We start from the raw sequence: 17,305 nt of genomic DNA, 5'->3' as shown, positions 1-17,305 counted from the left end.
CTTGCCTGTGGACAATGCAGGTTTAACCTGGGCTGCAGTAATGCTGGGTGCCTGGCATTCTTCTGGCATTGTGATTGTTCCTTGGGGGGGAGAAAGAGATAAAGCTGGCACTGAATGTGTTGTCAAGAATGTTGGCAATATCTGCTGGCTCAGTATAGGAGGTAGCATTGTGCAGTAACTCAGAGCAATTCTGGGTATTTCCGTGTAGGTACTTGATGTAACTATCAAAGGCTTTGTGATTGCTGTCAGTGTCTGCTGCAATTCTGCTGTCATAGCTGGCTTTAGATGATTTCATGAGGGAACTCAAGCTGTTGTTGAGGCTAATAATGGAGTTTATCCAGTCTTGGGGCTCCACCTTTCTGAAACAGTTTCTTCCTTCTGTTGTACAGTTTATTAATGGCAGGGGACCACCAGATTGGCCTCCAGTGTTTGGTGGAGAGTGTCTTGGTTTTGATGGGTATGGCTAGGTCCATGCATTTATGTACATGTTTGTACAGTGCATTTGTGTATGATTCGGCATTCATGCAGCTATTTTCGATTGGCATCGGTGCTGTGAAGTTAGCCACCTCTGTTTTTAGAAGTCAGCTTTGGAGAAGTTTTTCAAGGTGGTTACCTTTGTGGTGGGTGTGGGTGAGATGTGGATTTTCATGGTGATTCCGTTATTGTTGGATTTGACCAGGTAGGGATTGACTACTGTTGTTGACCAATGGTCCCATATGTTAGTAATCAACACAGGTCAAGGATGTTGCTTCCTCTACTGGGGGTCATTATGATCTGGTGCAGGGTATTGGAACTGATGAATTCTAGGAAGCATTGGGCCAGTGCATTGGTGTTTGAATACTTTTCCCAGTTGATGGAGGGGTAGTTGAAGTCTCTTAGTATGAGAGTGTTGGGTTGGACCTTAATAGAGTCCAAGGTGTTGAGGAATGTGGATTAAGAGTCTAGGGACATGAATGGGGACCTATAGCAGGCTATGACCTGGATTGCACTATTACCCAATGTCAGTTATACCTGAAGTATCTCAGATGCATTATTCTGGGATACTAGTCTGGAGGTGTGCATATCCTTAATAAATATAGAGACACCACTACTTTGGGGCTGTGGTCTATATTTTGGGGCTAACAAGTGTGGAATGAGTTATAGCCTGGTAGTGCATGGGTGCTGTCTGCTGTTGTAAACCAGGTCTCCATAACAGCACAAATGTCAATGTACTCCATTTTGAGAAGTGCTTCAAGTGATTGCATTTTGAGATGTAGACATCTAGTGTTGAGCAGTATAACCCACAGATTGCATTTATTCATAGCTGTTATGGTGATAATTTAATTTGGAGGACTGCCTAAAAAGGCATTATAGGGGTGGCAAGAAACTTAGCCAGTACCTGGAAACCCAGGGGTGACAGATGCAGGTCATCTCTGGCAAGGCATCAGGGTCTGTCAATCATGTCATCCCAAGCAGACAGCTATTGGATCCACTGAGAATGACACCAGACACTTAAGCCAATTGTTGAAGTCAATCATTTGTTTGTACTGCAGTATTATTCTGGGTGACAGTAATATTCTGCTCAGGGCTACTGTCATACCTGCCTGGCCCATATAATCTGAGAGCTCCACCATGTCTCTTTTCATGTAGTCCATGGAGGTGCATCTCAGGTCATTCACACCCACATGGACAATGACAGCATGATACTTGTAGTTGTTGTGGAGTGACCTGACTGGGTGTGTTATATGTTGGATTCTGGCACCTGATAGACAGCTGACTGGTAGCTTCTCCATATTCAACCTAGTGAGTGGGACATCTGTGTGACTCACTACTGAGTGACCTATGATGACTGTAGTGGACAAGGTGGTTAGCCTTAGGGGCTTAGGTTGAGGGGTACACTGTGGAGGTGAGATATGTCACCTGTGGTTTGTGGTAGTCAAGTGGGTGTCTGCCTTGGTGTTCTTTGCTGTTTGGGTAAATGTCTATTGAGTGCCTCTGTGAAGATGGGTGTGTGTTTTTTGTTTGTATGTTAGAGCTGTGATAGGGGGTGTTCCGGAAGGCTATGTGTTCCATGTGTTGTGGTGCAGGTGTTGACCTTCTCCTCTTGACCAGCTAGTACAGTCTTTGCTGGAGAGTGCATATCTTCCAATTTGGTGATATGGGAGCATCTTTCACAAGTCTGAGTGTTGGGAGTTTAGAGGAGAGGGTTGTTTGTGTACATGGGGCAGTTGCAACAGTGCCTCAGAATGCCCAAGTGCACCAGGTTAATGGGTGAAAGCACAGAGAACTGCACTTGAATCATGTCAGGAGGGGTGGTCATACTAAGTACTGGAGCTAATTCCATGAGGAATGACTACTGCTGATGGCTCTCAGGTGTGCTAGAATAATTGATACAAAAGGTGTGCTAGAATAATTGATACAAAAACCTGTTGAAGAGAGAAAGAACTAGCAAGATCTAATAGAAAAACTGAAGCCAGACTTTCTGGCACCTGTAATAGTTTACCTCAGCTGTGCAGTTATCAGCACCTTTGGTCAGTTGTCAGTCTAGTAAGCTCTGTAGCGCATGTGGTAACTGCGTAACACTGTAGTACAAATCATTAGATATGCAAGGTTTCTACTCTCAGATCCAGTATATGTGTGTGTGGGGGTGTGTAAGTGTGTATGTTTGTCAGAACAAGTATTTTGATACATTTCCTACCCACCTACTTTATCAGTCCTGCTGATGTAATTCCCCTTATTAGCACATTTGGCCAATTGTCAGCCCAGTAAGCTCTGTAGTGAGTGCAATAACTGTGTAACACTATAGTACAAATAACTAGATAGGCAGGGGGTTCTAATTTCAATATTGGTAAGTGTGTGTGTATGTGTGTGTGTGTGTGTGTGTGTGTGTGTGTGTGTGTGTGTGTGTGTGTGCATGTGGGCACACGTGTGTGTTTGGGTGAGAATCATAAACTGTGTGGGTTATACAATTTTGAGTTGTGTACCACCCTGTACACTTTCCATAACCCTACCTTACTAGGCCTGCTGATGTCATTCACCTTAGAAGTACCTTGGGACTAAGTAAAATCATATAAGCTCTGTCACATGTCTGATAACTGTGTAACACTATAATAGTAATAACATGATAGGTAGGAGTTCTAATCTCAATACTGGCAAATGTTTGTGTGTGTTTGTGTCAGAATCATATACTGTGTGGGTTATACCATTTTAAGTTGTGTTCCACCCTGTACACTTCCCATCATCCTACTTTACTAGGCCTGTTGATGTCACTCACTTTAGCAGTACTTTGGGACTAGGTGAAATCATATAAGCTGCGTGACACATCTGATAACTGCATAACACTATAGTCATAATAAGTAGATAGGGAGGGGTTCTACAGTACTCACAACTGTATTTCTGTTTGGGTGAGGATCATATCCTGTTTGTCTTATACCATTTTGATGTGTGATACAGATGTGGGTATGTATGTATGCACATAGTCACGTCATGCCCTACACAGAGGTATGTTGGACAGCTGTGGACCATACATGGCAGGTTGTCCAGTTCATCACTGCAACAGACATGGGAACTGGTCCTGCCAGGAGTCTCACTGGCACCACCAGACCCAAGGCCAGATGCAGTACTGCTTCCTGATTGTGACTGCTGTCTGCTGGATATGTGTCCCTGACAGGAATGGCCAGGAATATGTGCCCATGGCCTGCTCTGGTGCGATGTGGACATCAACCCCCCTTCAGTAGTCCTGGTGTCACTGACACTACAGGAGTGTGAACGTGCATGGCCCTGTAAATGCTCAGCTGTTGCTGGTGCTAAGCTACATCCATATGGCTGATACCCATCTCCCACTACATGCTTTAGCACAGACATGCCACATTCAAGGATTGCCAAGGTCTCACCCCACCATCTATTCATGACCTCAGTATTTTGACATGTGGCCTCAACAATGTCATGTATGTTGCCATGTAAATCAGAAAGAGTTGGATCCACCACCCTGAGTATTTGTCTGGTGTTGTGTTCACTACTTGCCTGTGCATCCATGACAGCCTGAAACATGCATCTGGTGATACCTGCTGTGGCACTTGTGACAGTGGCTCATTGAGCAGCAGTCCTCCTGTGAGCACCCCTGTCCATACACCTGTGTGGGACCTTCCCTGCACTCTGGCTATGGTCAGTGTCTACACTCACACCTGCCATTGTCACCACACTAGCCTGTTCCATGCCACCACCTGCCAGCTCCCCATCATCTGTGGCCACTGGTGATGGGGTATGTGTGGGCATTGTCACTGTGTGCGGTGATGGTGTGGACAACACTGGGATGCCAGCCAATGGCACAGATTCAGCCCGTGACAACCCCACCTGTACCTCACTATTCATATCACCATTGTCAGAGTCTGCAGAGACACTGACATCAGTTACCAGGTGGGAGGGACCCCGAACCCCATCGCAACCTGTGAGGGGAAAACAACATGTGTACATTAATACCTGCACTTTAAGGTTGACTGGTGCACACATGCACTCACACACACACACACACACACACACACACACACACACACACACACACACACACACACACACACACACACACACACACACAGCTGAGGTGACACAATCTTTTACACAGACCTCACATTACCCAAATGGTGACATGCATGACACATGGCCCTCAACATCATGCATTGCAGCCAGATTTACTCTATGTATCTAACAATATACAGCTCTGGGATATATGAGTAGTGTTAGGTGATGGGCCTTCTCCAGAACAGACTGCATCCATGTACACATCATTGCAATTCACCTGTATAGCACAGTGGCATCTACTACAGAACATACCTCACAACTGTACAGAACCTTGCAGAATGTGTAGATGTCTGGCTCATATGTTTGCTCTTTTCCTCATAACCCCTGTGTTTGTCTGATATATAACTGGGATGATCTGAGGAGTGACATCACTAATTAATGACATACATTTGAGTTTCAGACCTCCAAACCAACATTAAATGTATCATCACACAAATCCTGTTACACCACCAACCTTCTAAGCTTACAGTGGATATGATAAGTGTACACACCCCTGATAACATATTCTTGTAATATATAAAATGAGACCGCAATAATGCATTCAAAAATATTACCCACCTTTCATGTGACAAATGACCTGTGCAATCCAATCGATAAACAAACAAATGTGTTATGTGTAAAATATGATGAATGAAATATGTACATGTGTAGAGGGATGACTTTGGCCATCTTCCATGTGGATGGGGTGTGGATGGTGCCAAGGCTTGGTGTGACTACAGTGTGTAATTGAGCTGGGAGCACATGCTTGAGTATATGTAGGATGCAAACAGAGATGTTATCAGGTTCCATGGATACTTAAGTTTGTTGCCTTTCGGTAGGCAATATGTACCTGCTCACTGGTGATCATAGGAGGGGTGTGGGTGCTGTGCATATCCACCTATAATGATTCTGAGCCAGGAGGGTAATGTTTGCCCTAAACCTATATGCAGCAGGTTGGCTATAGCTATATTGTGTGTGTATGTGGTCTGCTTGACCGCCATTACAGGGTGGGTTGGTTTGTTGCCTCTGAGATTGCAGACATATGTGAAGATGGCCTTGTGATGGGCCTTGGTGGATGTGTTCAATTTGTGCTCATAGTTAGCCTTACAGTAATCCACTTGTGACCTTATATGCTTGTTCAGACAAAGGCTGACTTGATGCCAAGTCGATGCCTGCTCCTACATTGCCCTGTAAAGCCAATATAGGGACCAAGTCTGTGGTTAGTGTATTGCTGCTGTCCAGCAAAGGGGATTACTGTACTTTGGTTGAGGCAGGTTTTACAAGTATGGTATCACTGAGTCCATACAGCTATGTAGGTGGCCAGATAGCTGTTTGTAGTAGGCATGGACACAAAGTCATGACACAGTTGGACACCTATCCAATTTCAAACTGATAATCATGCTTCTTATAGTACCCATGTCTGTGTCAGGGAAATGCAACAACCAGTAGCTGTAGAAATGCCACTCTGTTACATGCACAGTAATTAAGATTACACACGTATACAACATGTACAGCTTATTTAACTGACATTTTGCATTCCATGTCTGTTGTTATGAGGTGGCCAGATACACCTACTCATACTGACATGTGCACAAGTAATACCTGATATACATTTCCATTCTATGTCAGTATGGCACACTGTATTCACACTCTTGCTGCGCAGTCATCCCTCTCAACCCATTAGAGCAAAACATCAGTAGGACGCCACACATACATGAGAGGCAATGGGACAAAATTAGTGACACTGTCTTAATATTGTTGTAACACATGAGTCATTCAATAGCACAGTAGCTTTTGCATTGACAGACATACCCTGGAGGATGTCCAACACTCATATGGCAGGAAGAGGAGAAAGGCTAGTAGTGTGGTAGTGAGGGTAAGAAATTTTAATGTTGGCAGTATGACTGGTATAGGGACAGAGCTAGCTAATATGATGGCCAGAGGAAGGCTGATATATTGTGTGTGCAAGAGACCAGATGGAAGGGGAGTACAGCTAGGTGTGTCAGAGGCAGATCGCAATTGTTCTATCATGATGTGGATGAGAGGAGAAATGGGGTAGGGGTTATGCTGAAGGAACAGCATGGCAAGAGTGGCTTTGGAGGATGAAATGAGTGTCTGCTAGAGTGATGTTTATGAAGCTGGAAATTGATGGTGTAATGAATATAGTGAGTGCATATGCTACGTAAGTTGGTTGTGCGATGGATGAGAAAGAGAAATGTGAAGTCAGTTGGATGACAGGGTGATGACTGTACCCAAGGGTAAGAGAGTGGTGACTGCAGCAGATTTCAATGGGCATCTTGTTGAAGGGTACAGAGGGGATGAGGAAGTGATGGGTATGTATGGTATTAATCAAAGGAATACAGACGGTGAGATGGTAGTGGATTTTGCAAAAAGGATGGACATGGCTGTGTTGAATGCATACTATAACAAGAGGGAGAAGCATAGGGTGACATAAAAGAGTTGAAGAAGATGCACACAGGTGAAATATATTCAATGTAGGAGGACCAGTTTGAAGGAGGTTGGAAACTGTGAAGTCGTGACAGGGGAAGGTGTAGTTAGGCAGCATAGAATGGTGGTCTGTAAGATGACGCTGGTGATCAAGAAGAGGAGGAGTGTGAGGGCAGCACCAAGGATCAAATGGTGGGAACTGAAAAAGGGTGATTGTGAGGTGGAGTTCAGGGAAGAGTTAAGACAGGCACTGGGTGGTAGTGAAGATTTACCAAATATCTGGGTAAGTACAGCAGAGCTAGTAAAGGAGATGGCTAGAAAGGTGCTTGGTGTGACATGTGGATGGAGGAAGGAGTAAAAGGAGACCTGGTGGTGGACTGAGGAAGTCAGGACAGTATACAGCGAAAGATGTTGGGGAAGAAGGATTGGGATTGTCAGAGAGATGAGGAAAGTAGACAGGAGATGAAGTGCATGGCAAAGAGAGAGGTGGCAAAGGCTAAGGATGAGGCATGTGAAGAGTTGTATGACAGATTGGACACTAAGAAGAGATGAAAAGACAAGTACCAATTGGATAGACAGAGGAACTGAGCTAGGAAAAATGTGCAGCAAATAAGGTTGATAAAGGATGAGGGAAATGTACTCACAAGTGACGATAGTGTGTTGAGCAGATGGACAGAGTACTTTGAGAGGCTGATGAATGAAGAGAATGAGAGAGAGAAGGTTGGATGATGTGAGTATAATGAATCAGGAAGTACAACAGCTTACCAAGGAGGAAGAAAGAATAGCTATGAAGAGGATGAATACTGGCAAGCCTGTTGGTCCACATGACATACCTGTGGAAGCATGGAGGTTTTTAGGGGAAATAACATTGGTGTTTTTAACCAGATTGTTTACTGATATCTTGGAAAGTGAGAAGTTGCATGAGGAGTGGAGAGAAAGTATTTGGGTATCATTTTAAAGATAAGGATACTGTGCAGAGCTGTAGTAACTACAGAGAGATAACATTGATCAATCACAGCATGACGTTATGGAAAAAGTAATGGTAGCTAGGTTAAGCAGACAGGTGATGAGTAGTGGTCAGCAGTATGGTTTCATGCCAGGAAAGAGCCCTACAGATGCAATGTTTGCTCTGAGAATGTTGGCGGAGAAGTACAGGGAATGTCAAGAGTTGCTTTGTGTTTTTCTGGACTTAGAGAAAGCATATGACAGGGTGCCTAGAGAGGAGTTGTGTTATTGTCTGAGGAAGTCATGAGTTGCAGGGTTATATGTAATAGTGGTGCAGGATATGTACAAGGGTGGTGTGACAGCAGTGAGGTCTGTTGTGGGAGTAAAAGATGTGTCTAAGGTGGAGGTGGGATGACATCAGTGATCAGCTGTGAGCCCTTTATGATTTGCAATGGTGTTGGACAGGTTGACAGACAAGATCATACAGAAGTCCCTGTTGACTAAGATGTTTGCAAATTACATTGTGATCTGTATTGAGAGTAGGGTACAGATTTATGAGACCCCAGAGATGTGGAGTTATGCTCTAGAGAGGAGAGGAATGAAGGTCAGCAGGACTAAGACAGAATATCTGTGTGTGAATGAGAGGGTAGGGGAATGTTGAGGATGCAGGGAGTAGAGTTGGTAAAGGTGGATAGGTTTAAATGATTGTGATCAACATTTCAGAGTAATGACAACTGTGAAAGATAGGTGAAGAAGAGTACAGGCAGGATGGAGAGGGTGGAGAAGTGTCAGGTGTAATTTGTGACAGACAAGTACAGTAAAAGTGAAAGGCAAGGTCTACAAGAGGGTATTGAGACCAGCTATGTTATATGGGTTGGAGACAGTGGCATTGACAAAAAGGCAGGAGTCAGAGCTGGATACGACAGAGTTACAGATGTTAGGCTTTACACTGGGCGTGACGAGGGTGGACAGGATTAGCAATGTGTATATGAGAGGGTCAGCCCATGTTGAACAGTTTTGAGACAAAACCAGAGAGGCAAGATTATATTGGTTTGGACATGTTAGAACAGACATGAGGGTGTTACTGCAGCAACTGTGTCAGCTTATGTACTCCAGTATTTCAGATATGTCCCTATTTTCATGGCTTTCTCCCCCAATTTGTCAGGCTTGGTCCAAATTCATTACACTAATGGGTTCTGGGCCTACCTTTCGACTGTTCAGATTGTTGCAGTATGTCCAGGTTTATTGCTCATATTTCTGGTCTGTTTCACCGATTCATTATTTTTATATCCCTGATAAATCGATGTGATGATCTGAGGATTTCTGACAGTAAATGATGACATACATTTCGGTTTCCAAACTCCTATCCTTCAGAACATGTATGCTGAAACAAACACAGTCACTCTGGCAACATTCTACATTTATAAGAGCAATATTTAAAATATGTCCCTAGTTTGGGCTCATATATATGCTTCTCCATACATATATACATGTATATATATGTATAAATACAAACCCTGACTGATTCTACATAATCTTTTCCCTACTGTTGAATTACTCTGCTGCATGATATGTTTGAAAAAGCATCATCAAGCTTTACGACTCAAAAGGTGTAGTGATACGTTGCTCTGACTATGGTGTACAGGGCTCTGGGTTCGAGACTTGGCAGGCTGATTATTTTGTTGCTAGGCAGACCAGTGGCTGATGGAAACAGAGTGATTAAAGCAATTTTAAGCAGTTCTAAGCAGGTTTGAGCAGGTTTGCACAATGCTAAGTGATGCCAACACATGGTTAAATGTGCAGATGCTTAAACTGTGTTGGCTTCACTTTGCAATGTGTACCAGTGTGCAAATCCACTTAGCTGAGCTACCTGTTGCTTAGCATTTATGTCTGAGCAATGCTTAAACCTCCTAAATATAGCTGAGCATTGCTAATCATTGCTCACAGTTCATTCTTATAAAATATCTTGTATGTATATGTATATATATATATATATATATATATATATATATATATATATATATATATATATATATATATATTATATGTTATTATTATAATCATATTGTATTATTATAATATTATATCATTATAATATTATATTATATTATAGTATATATTATATTATATTACGTTATATTTTTATATATAATTTTGTATATATTTCTTATAAAATATAAAATGTGCTTTCATTACAGTAGCAAGGGGTGTAACTTTACTGTATGGGACATGTGTATACATGGGTGGCTTCACATGTTATATGCACTCATACTTCCATTTTACTCCAGCTACACTACCCTGGGTGACAAAAATAACTGACTGCATATTTTAATATGAAAATAGTACTTTTTAAACTGCTTTCCCATGTAAAATTGGATTTCCTGTTGTAGTACTCAAACCATGTAAGCCTGCATGCAAAGCCAGGACTCTGACCACTACACTACCTTGGTTTGGGGATTTGAGCTGTATATCTTTATTTGTCTCCTATTGAATATTAATATTATATTATTATATTAAACAGAGAGTATTGAGCTTTTTGACCATGTCATTGAGGACTCCTGTCATGACATAATGGCATACATTTCAGTTTCAAACTTGTATCCTTCAGAACATTCATGCCAATGCAGAACCTGTTTCCTATCAACTTTCTGTCTGTCCTCTGTGCAGATGGGATGACACCGGTGCTCAGGCTGTGGTTGACAAGACTGCAGAATGGGTCTAAGAGCCCTTGACTATGTTCATGTAGGATTCAGCCAGGAATGGTATCAGACCTATGGAGACCTCCATGTGTTGCCTTTGAGAGGGCATTACAGACCTGCTTTCTGATCATGAGTGGAGGGGGCAGGTGCTGTACATGAACATGTGTACCTATGGGGGGACAGGGGGTTGAGGTTTACACACCTGTCTGCACCCAGTTGCCTATATCTATAGCAAGCCAGTTGCCTATATCTATGGCATATGTGCATGTGGTGTTATTGACCACCACTACAGAGCAAATATGTGTGTTGCCTCTGGAATTGCAGACACATGTCTGGGATGCCTAGTGGTTGGTCTTGGTGGATGTACCCAGTTTGCACTCAAAGACAGCCTTAGTGTATATCACCTGTGACCTTATTTGCTTGTGCAGAATTAGGTGACATGGCTGCCAATTTGGCACCTGTTCCTTCTTGGCCTGCCCAGCGATTATTTCCACTAATGATGGCAGTTGTGTATTGCTACTGTCCACCACAGGTGTTCAGCCTACCTTGAGGGGGTTGATGTTGTCCTGTCAGGTATAACTGAAGCCATACAGCTATGTAGGTACCATCATAGTATTATAGTGTGGGCCTGGACACTGTAGCTAGTTCCAACATATGGGACGTCCTTCATGTGGGCCTTTCCCCTTTTCCTTGCCTGTGCAGGGGACATTACAGAGGTGTGGGGGCTACAGCTTCACAGACAATAGGTGGGAATACCTCACAGGACACGACATGTGGAGACAGCCCAACAACATGGCGTGCAAAGCTCCAGAACTGGGTACAGATTGTATGTCATTAGTGCTGTTATACACATGGTGGGTTGCTAGATTGACAGGGTTTGTCTGGACATGCATTTACTGAGTGACTTGACATCTGAAGTGATATGTCTCTGACATACCTGTCAACTGGCATGTTGTCCACAGAGTGGCCAGATGTTTGTCTGTTATGTTTGGTCAGTTACTCGAACAAAATCTGTTTTTGTGGGGTCAGTAGAATAATGTGAGGATTGTAGTCACTAACTGTAGACATTCAGTGGTCTTCCAGACATCATATCCTTCAGGGATGCTATGTTACAACAACGCATGTAACACCAGCTACTGTTTCAGTTTGTAGCACCATTATGTAGAATATGTCCCACTTTCTGGCCACCTTTGCCCCAAGTACGTCATGCGTTGTCCAGCTGTCCTGCACGACGAGGTGCAGAGGTATGCTATATCATTAATTACCGACTGCATGCCAGTTATCATCCCAGTGACCTAGCACACTCCTGGCTGTGATATGCGGTAGTGGCCAGGATTATGGTTCCACACCCTGGAAATTCTGTGGAAATCTGTACATATGACAGTTATGTATGTCTGGTCATTGTGAACAGGCTGCCCAGATTGTGTAGCAGTGATGCGTGTAGATGTTTGTTGGGCCGGGAAGGGAGAGTAGCAGATGTGAGTCCCATACATCCTTTACCTGTCTGAATGTGCATGCTGCTGTGGCTGCTTGTGGTTTATCAGGTCTGTATGCTTATAGGGGCAGACTGTAAAATGTCATGTAACACCTTAGGATTCCCAGTACACTGTGATTTTGGCCAGTATATGTCAGTGTAGTGTGTGACTGGCAAGCAGGATATGTTTGTTCAGACAGTTGTTCTACCCTGGAGTTCATTTTGGGTACTAGTATGTTGCTGTGACTGTTTTTGGGTGGACATTTTTTCACCACTATCTGCTTTTTAGTACAGTTCCATCCCTGTAGTGCATGCTATATTTGAATATACATGGGTAATTGCCAAGAGCTGATGTGGGGGAGTGTCATGTTGGTCTTACTGTGCTTTATAAGGTGCTGGGTGACATGTTTGGCAGCTGTCAGGGGATTTCCATTCTGTTACATGACTGCGGTCATACCTCTACTCTGTCCAGAGGCCTAGACACTGTCCAGATGCATGGCTCATAAGTTTAGTCTGTTCCCCAGGCAGTTGTCCTTGGCTAAGCATTAGGAAACTCTGGGGAATGCAGTCAGTAAATGCTAACATCCATTGGTGTTACTGACTTCATATCCCTCAGAAAAGATATGTGACAACAAACCCTGTAACATCAGAAACTGTTTTGATTTATAACAGCAATATGTCCAATATAACACTGTGTTTGGGCCTCTGTCCCCCAATTATGTCAGGCTTTGTACAGATGTCATGCATGAAGAGGTTTAGAGGTATGTAGTATCATTATGTATTGCCTTCATTCCTGCTACCATCCCAGTGATGTCATAAACCCCCAGACATTTAATAAGGAAGCAGCCATAAATATGAGTCCTGTGCCTATACATTCTGTGGGAAACTGTACATTTGAGAAGTCTGTGTATGTCTGTCCATTGTTAACAGACTGTCAGGATTGTGTAGCAGTATAGTGTGTACATTTTATTTGGGCTGTGTTTTGAGGGGGGTACATATGAGTATCATGGGCCCTTTCTATCTGACTGTGCATGCTGCTCCAGTTTCTGGTTCCCTATTGCCTGTTTATGTCTGTACGGACAGACCGTGACATGTCCCATAACACCTCAAGATTCCCACTACACTGGGACTTGGGGCACTATATGTAGGGGGTAATAATGTGTGAGTGGCAAATGGGATATTGTTGCTCATATAGTCATTATACTGTAGTGCTCAGTTTGCTTACTGGTATGTTGCTGTGACTGTGGTGCAATTGGTTATGGGTATGCACTTTCACACCAGTGTCTGTTTTCCACTAGTGTTATATCCTTGTAATGCTCATTATATTTGCAAATGGATATGTACAGTCCCAGAGCTGGATTTGGGTAGTGTTATGTCAGTCTGATTGTAGTTTGGATGCTGCTTGGTAGCTGAGTGTAGTTTCCCTAATGTTATGATATGCCCACACACGCGCAGGATGTCCAGTTTTATGGCCAATTTCTTTGGTCTGGTCTCCATGACTGTTGGGTATTCCTGACACATCAGTGGGATGATGTGGGTATTGAGGTCACAAACTAAAGTGAAGCATTTGAGTCCCAGACTTTGTGATATTTCAGTCAATATATGTTAGGACATACAGTGTTACTACATCAACTTTCTCAGCATATCTTCTCATGTATTTTGGATATGTCTCTATTTTCATGCCTTTGTCCCCTCACTTTGTCAGGCTTGGTCCAGATTCATTGCACTAAGGGGTTCTGAGCATACATCTCCACTGCCAGGATCTTCACAGAATGTCCAGATGTTTGGCCCATACTTTTGTTCTGTTCCACAAATTATTTGTATTTGTCTGGTAAATCACTGTGATGATCCAAGGATTTATGTCAGTAAATTATGACATAAATTTTCAGTTGCCATCCTCATATCCTTCAGTAATCGTCTGCTGAAACACACCCTGCTGCTGTAGCAAATGTCTTTGTTTCTAACAGTGATATTTGAAATATGTCTCTATATGTGGCCCACCCTCCCCCAGTCCCCCATTTTACAGCCTTTGTACACGTTTCTTGCACCAAGAGGTTGAGAGGGAAGGTTCTGAGATTTGACTGCACTGCATGTTATATGCATATATATATATATATATATATATATATATATATATATATATATATATATATATATTTCCCTTCCTTTATATATTTATATATGTATATATATATTATGTATCTATTATTTCATATATATGATTCAACAGATATCTATATATATATATATATATATATATATATATATATATATATGTGTGTGTGTGTGTGTGTGTGTGTGTGTGTGTGTATGTCTATATACAACACATTAATGATTGCGCAGAGCTTTCTCCCTGATGGTGTATGCCTCTATTGCATGATATGTTTGAAATAGCTGCATTAATTCCTACAGCTCAGATGGTGTAGTGGTACATTGCTCTGACTTGGGACTGATGTTTTTTTTCCTTAATGTTAAATGACCAGAATGCATGATATGTTTTTTAAAGCATTGCAGATTCTCACTGCTTAAATTGTGTAGTGGTATGTTGCTGTGATTGTAGAGCACAGCATCTCAGCTTTGAGACTTGGCAGGTTTGACTATTTTTTTTTGAGCAGAACAAAGCCTGATGGATACAGAGTGATTAAGGCACTTTTAAGCAGCTGTAAGCGGGTTTGCGTATGTTTGCACAATGGGAAGCGATGCTAATGTACGGTTAATCTGTTTTAGCTTCACTTACTTCTGCTTATTCCCACTTACCCCCGTGCTAATTTCTTTAAAAGAAAAGAAAAGGGGGTGATAGTAAAGTGGTAAACAAAGGGGCATACAGAGGGAAGTACAGTATGAAAGGTAGCTAGGGATGTTCAGGACAGGTGTAGGGAAGGTCCATAGCTACCCATTTCTTCTACAGCAAAAGCTGTGATTTTCTACAGAATTTGGAGGTGAATTTGGACACTCAAACTCCTGAGACAGGGGTGAGGACAACAGTAATGTGTTGTCAAGCCAGTTGGGCCGGATTACATTTGTCCAGTGGACATGTGTGGAAAATGGACAGCTATATATAGGGCGTAATATTTTTTTGGTGAACAGATGCCCCCCTTTTTTTAAGTTGAGAGAGGGATGTTGGGGAAGGATGGTAGGTATATCTGGGGAGGTAAGTTTGGTAGGAAGACAGACAAGAGAGACAATACAGCAGACAGGAGCAGTATATGACACATGGGGATAAATACCTAGGACGGGGAGGGTGGTTTGGAATCAGATGCCCATGAGTCCCCAAATGGATACAGTGGGACTGAGGTCGCCACCCATGAGCAGTCACCACTGCACCTTCATGGCCCCAAAGGTGGCTGTGCTGAGGGATGGACAGGAAGGGCAGGTTGGCCCACAAGAAGTGCCAGGCGGCCCTAAATCTGGCGCAGCTGTCCACCAAACTTCATTTGGATGGTGCTATGCACCAAACCCTGGACCTGGCTAAGGGTGACAGTTTCATGTCCACACCCACTCCTGGGGGGGGTCGGGCCCATCCCCTTGAAGTGATCCCACCTGAAAGTGGTGCAGAACCAGCAGACGAGGAGTTAACGGGTTGGGTCCCAGATGTGCTGGGGCCTGGTGCCATGGCCAGATGAGGTAGGAAAGATGGATCCACTGGGATCTGCCTTCCCAGATATGCTATGGTGTAGATGTTTTACAAAATATGTTGGTTAGTCATGAACAAAACATTTCAAAATTAGTTTTAGCAGCATGCATGGGTGTTCTAATTAACCCAACAACAACAGATTTGAAACAGTTGCATAGCAAACAGAGCACATGTATAAATGGAACAACAGTGGGCATCATAACGGCATGCAGGTTACGTTGATAGCAGCAGGCCACCAATGATATTTGATATCTGAACAAGGAACATTAATAAACAAATGATTCAGTATTTGTAGAACAATAGGACACATGTAGTTTTGGAGAAAAATATACCCATTGATTATGTATATGAATTATTGGTGCATTTGGGGGGGAAGAGATGTCAATTATCAACTGGATAGGCTTCGATTGTTCACAACTGTACTCATCATTACTCTACTCGTTACTCTCCAGGTATGACCTCACTTTACATGTACCTGTGGCCTGGGGTTGGGCAGGTTGGCAGTGCTTAGAGGGATAGATGTTGATCTCTGCTTACCAATGCACAAATCCACTTAGCTGGGCTACTTATTGCTTAGCATTTATATTTTAGCAATCCTTACACCAGCTTAGCATAACTGAGCACTATTTAGCATTGCTCAGATTTCATTTTATAAAGTATCAGGTTTGTGAGATTGATTTATCGTTACTGACATATTATAATTTTATGTTTACCTTCCATGACACCCCCCTATGTGCTTTCATTAAACTATATTCTTGTGTGACTATATTGTATAGGGCACTTGGGTTTATATGGGGGTTTCACATCTTTTCTAGACTGACATCTCACTTTTGGACCTGCTACACTACCCTAGTTGACAAAAAAACAGTTGCTACATAATTTTAACACTACTTTCCCATTGAAAAATAGGTTGCTTGTCTTGGTACTTGAACCATGAATACTTGCATGTAAAGTCAGGACTCTAACCACTACACTATCTCTGCTTGGAAATTTTATTTGTATATTTGCATTTATCACCTAGGGGATGTTTAAGCTATGCTAAGCGGAGAGCCATAAGGAGCACACCCACTTAGCTACGTTTAAACATGCCTTAGGCTAGAAAAAACAAGTTTATATTATTATTATGTTGTTCATTTGGCTTTCAGGCTTCTATCCTTCAGGGACTCCTGCTAATGCATATCTTGTTTTCTATCAACTTTCTAAGTGTGTGAGGGCAATTTTTCAGATGTGTCTCTAATTTATTATTTATTCCCCCATTATTTTTGCCTTTGTCAACATGCACTGCTGTAAGGGAATATTGGCATACATTTGCTTTCAGAATTTTACCCTTCAGTAATCCATGCTAATGTATGACCTGTTTTCTATCAACTTTCTATGTTTAGTGGGCAGTATGTGTGTTTTGTCAGTTTTGAGGGATTTATTCCCATTATTTCTGCATTTGCACAAATTTCCTTCTTTAGCAGGTTGCAGAGGTGTCATACGGCACTTTGGCGATGCAGGGTGTGTGTCACAGAACCTGTCACACACCCCCTGCATTGCTTTCTTCATGCCAATGTTTATTTCAATGTC

This window comes from Protopterus annectens, chromosome 3.part1, assembly GCF_019279795.1.
Source record: "Protopterus annectens isolate FY-2018-M chromosome 3.part1, PAN1.0, whole genome shotgun sequence".
In the NCBI taxonomy this organism is placed as follows: Eukaryota; Metazoa; Chordata; order Ceratodontiformes; family Protopteridae; genus Protopterus; species Protopterus annectens.
Note: the sequence above shows the minus strand (reverse complement) of the source record.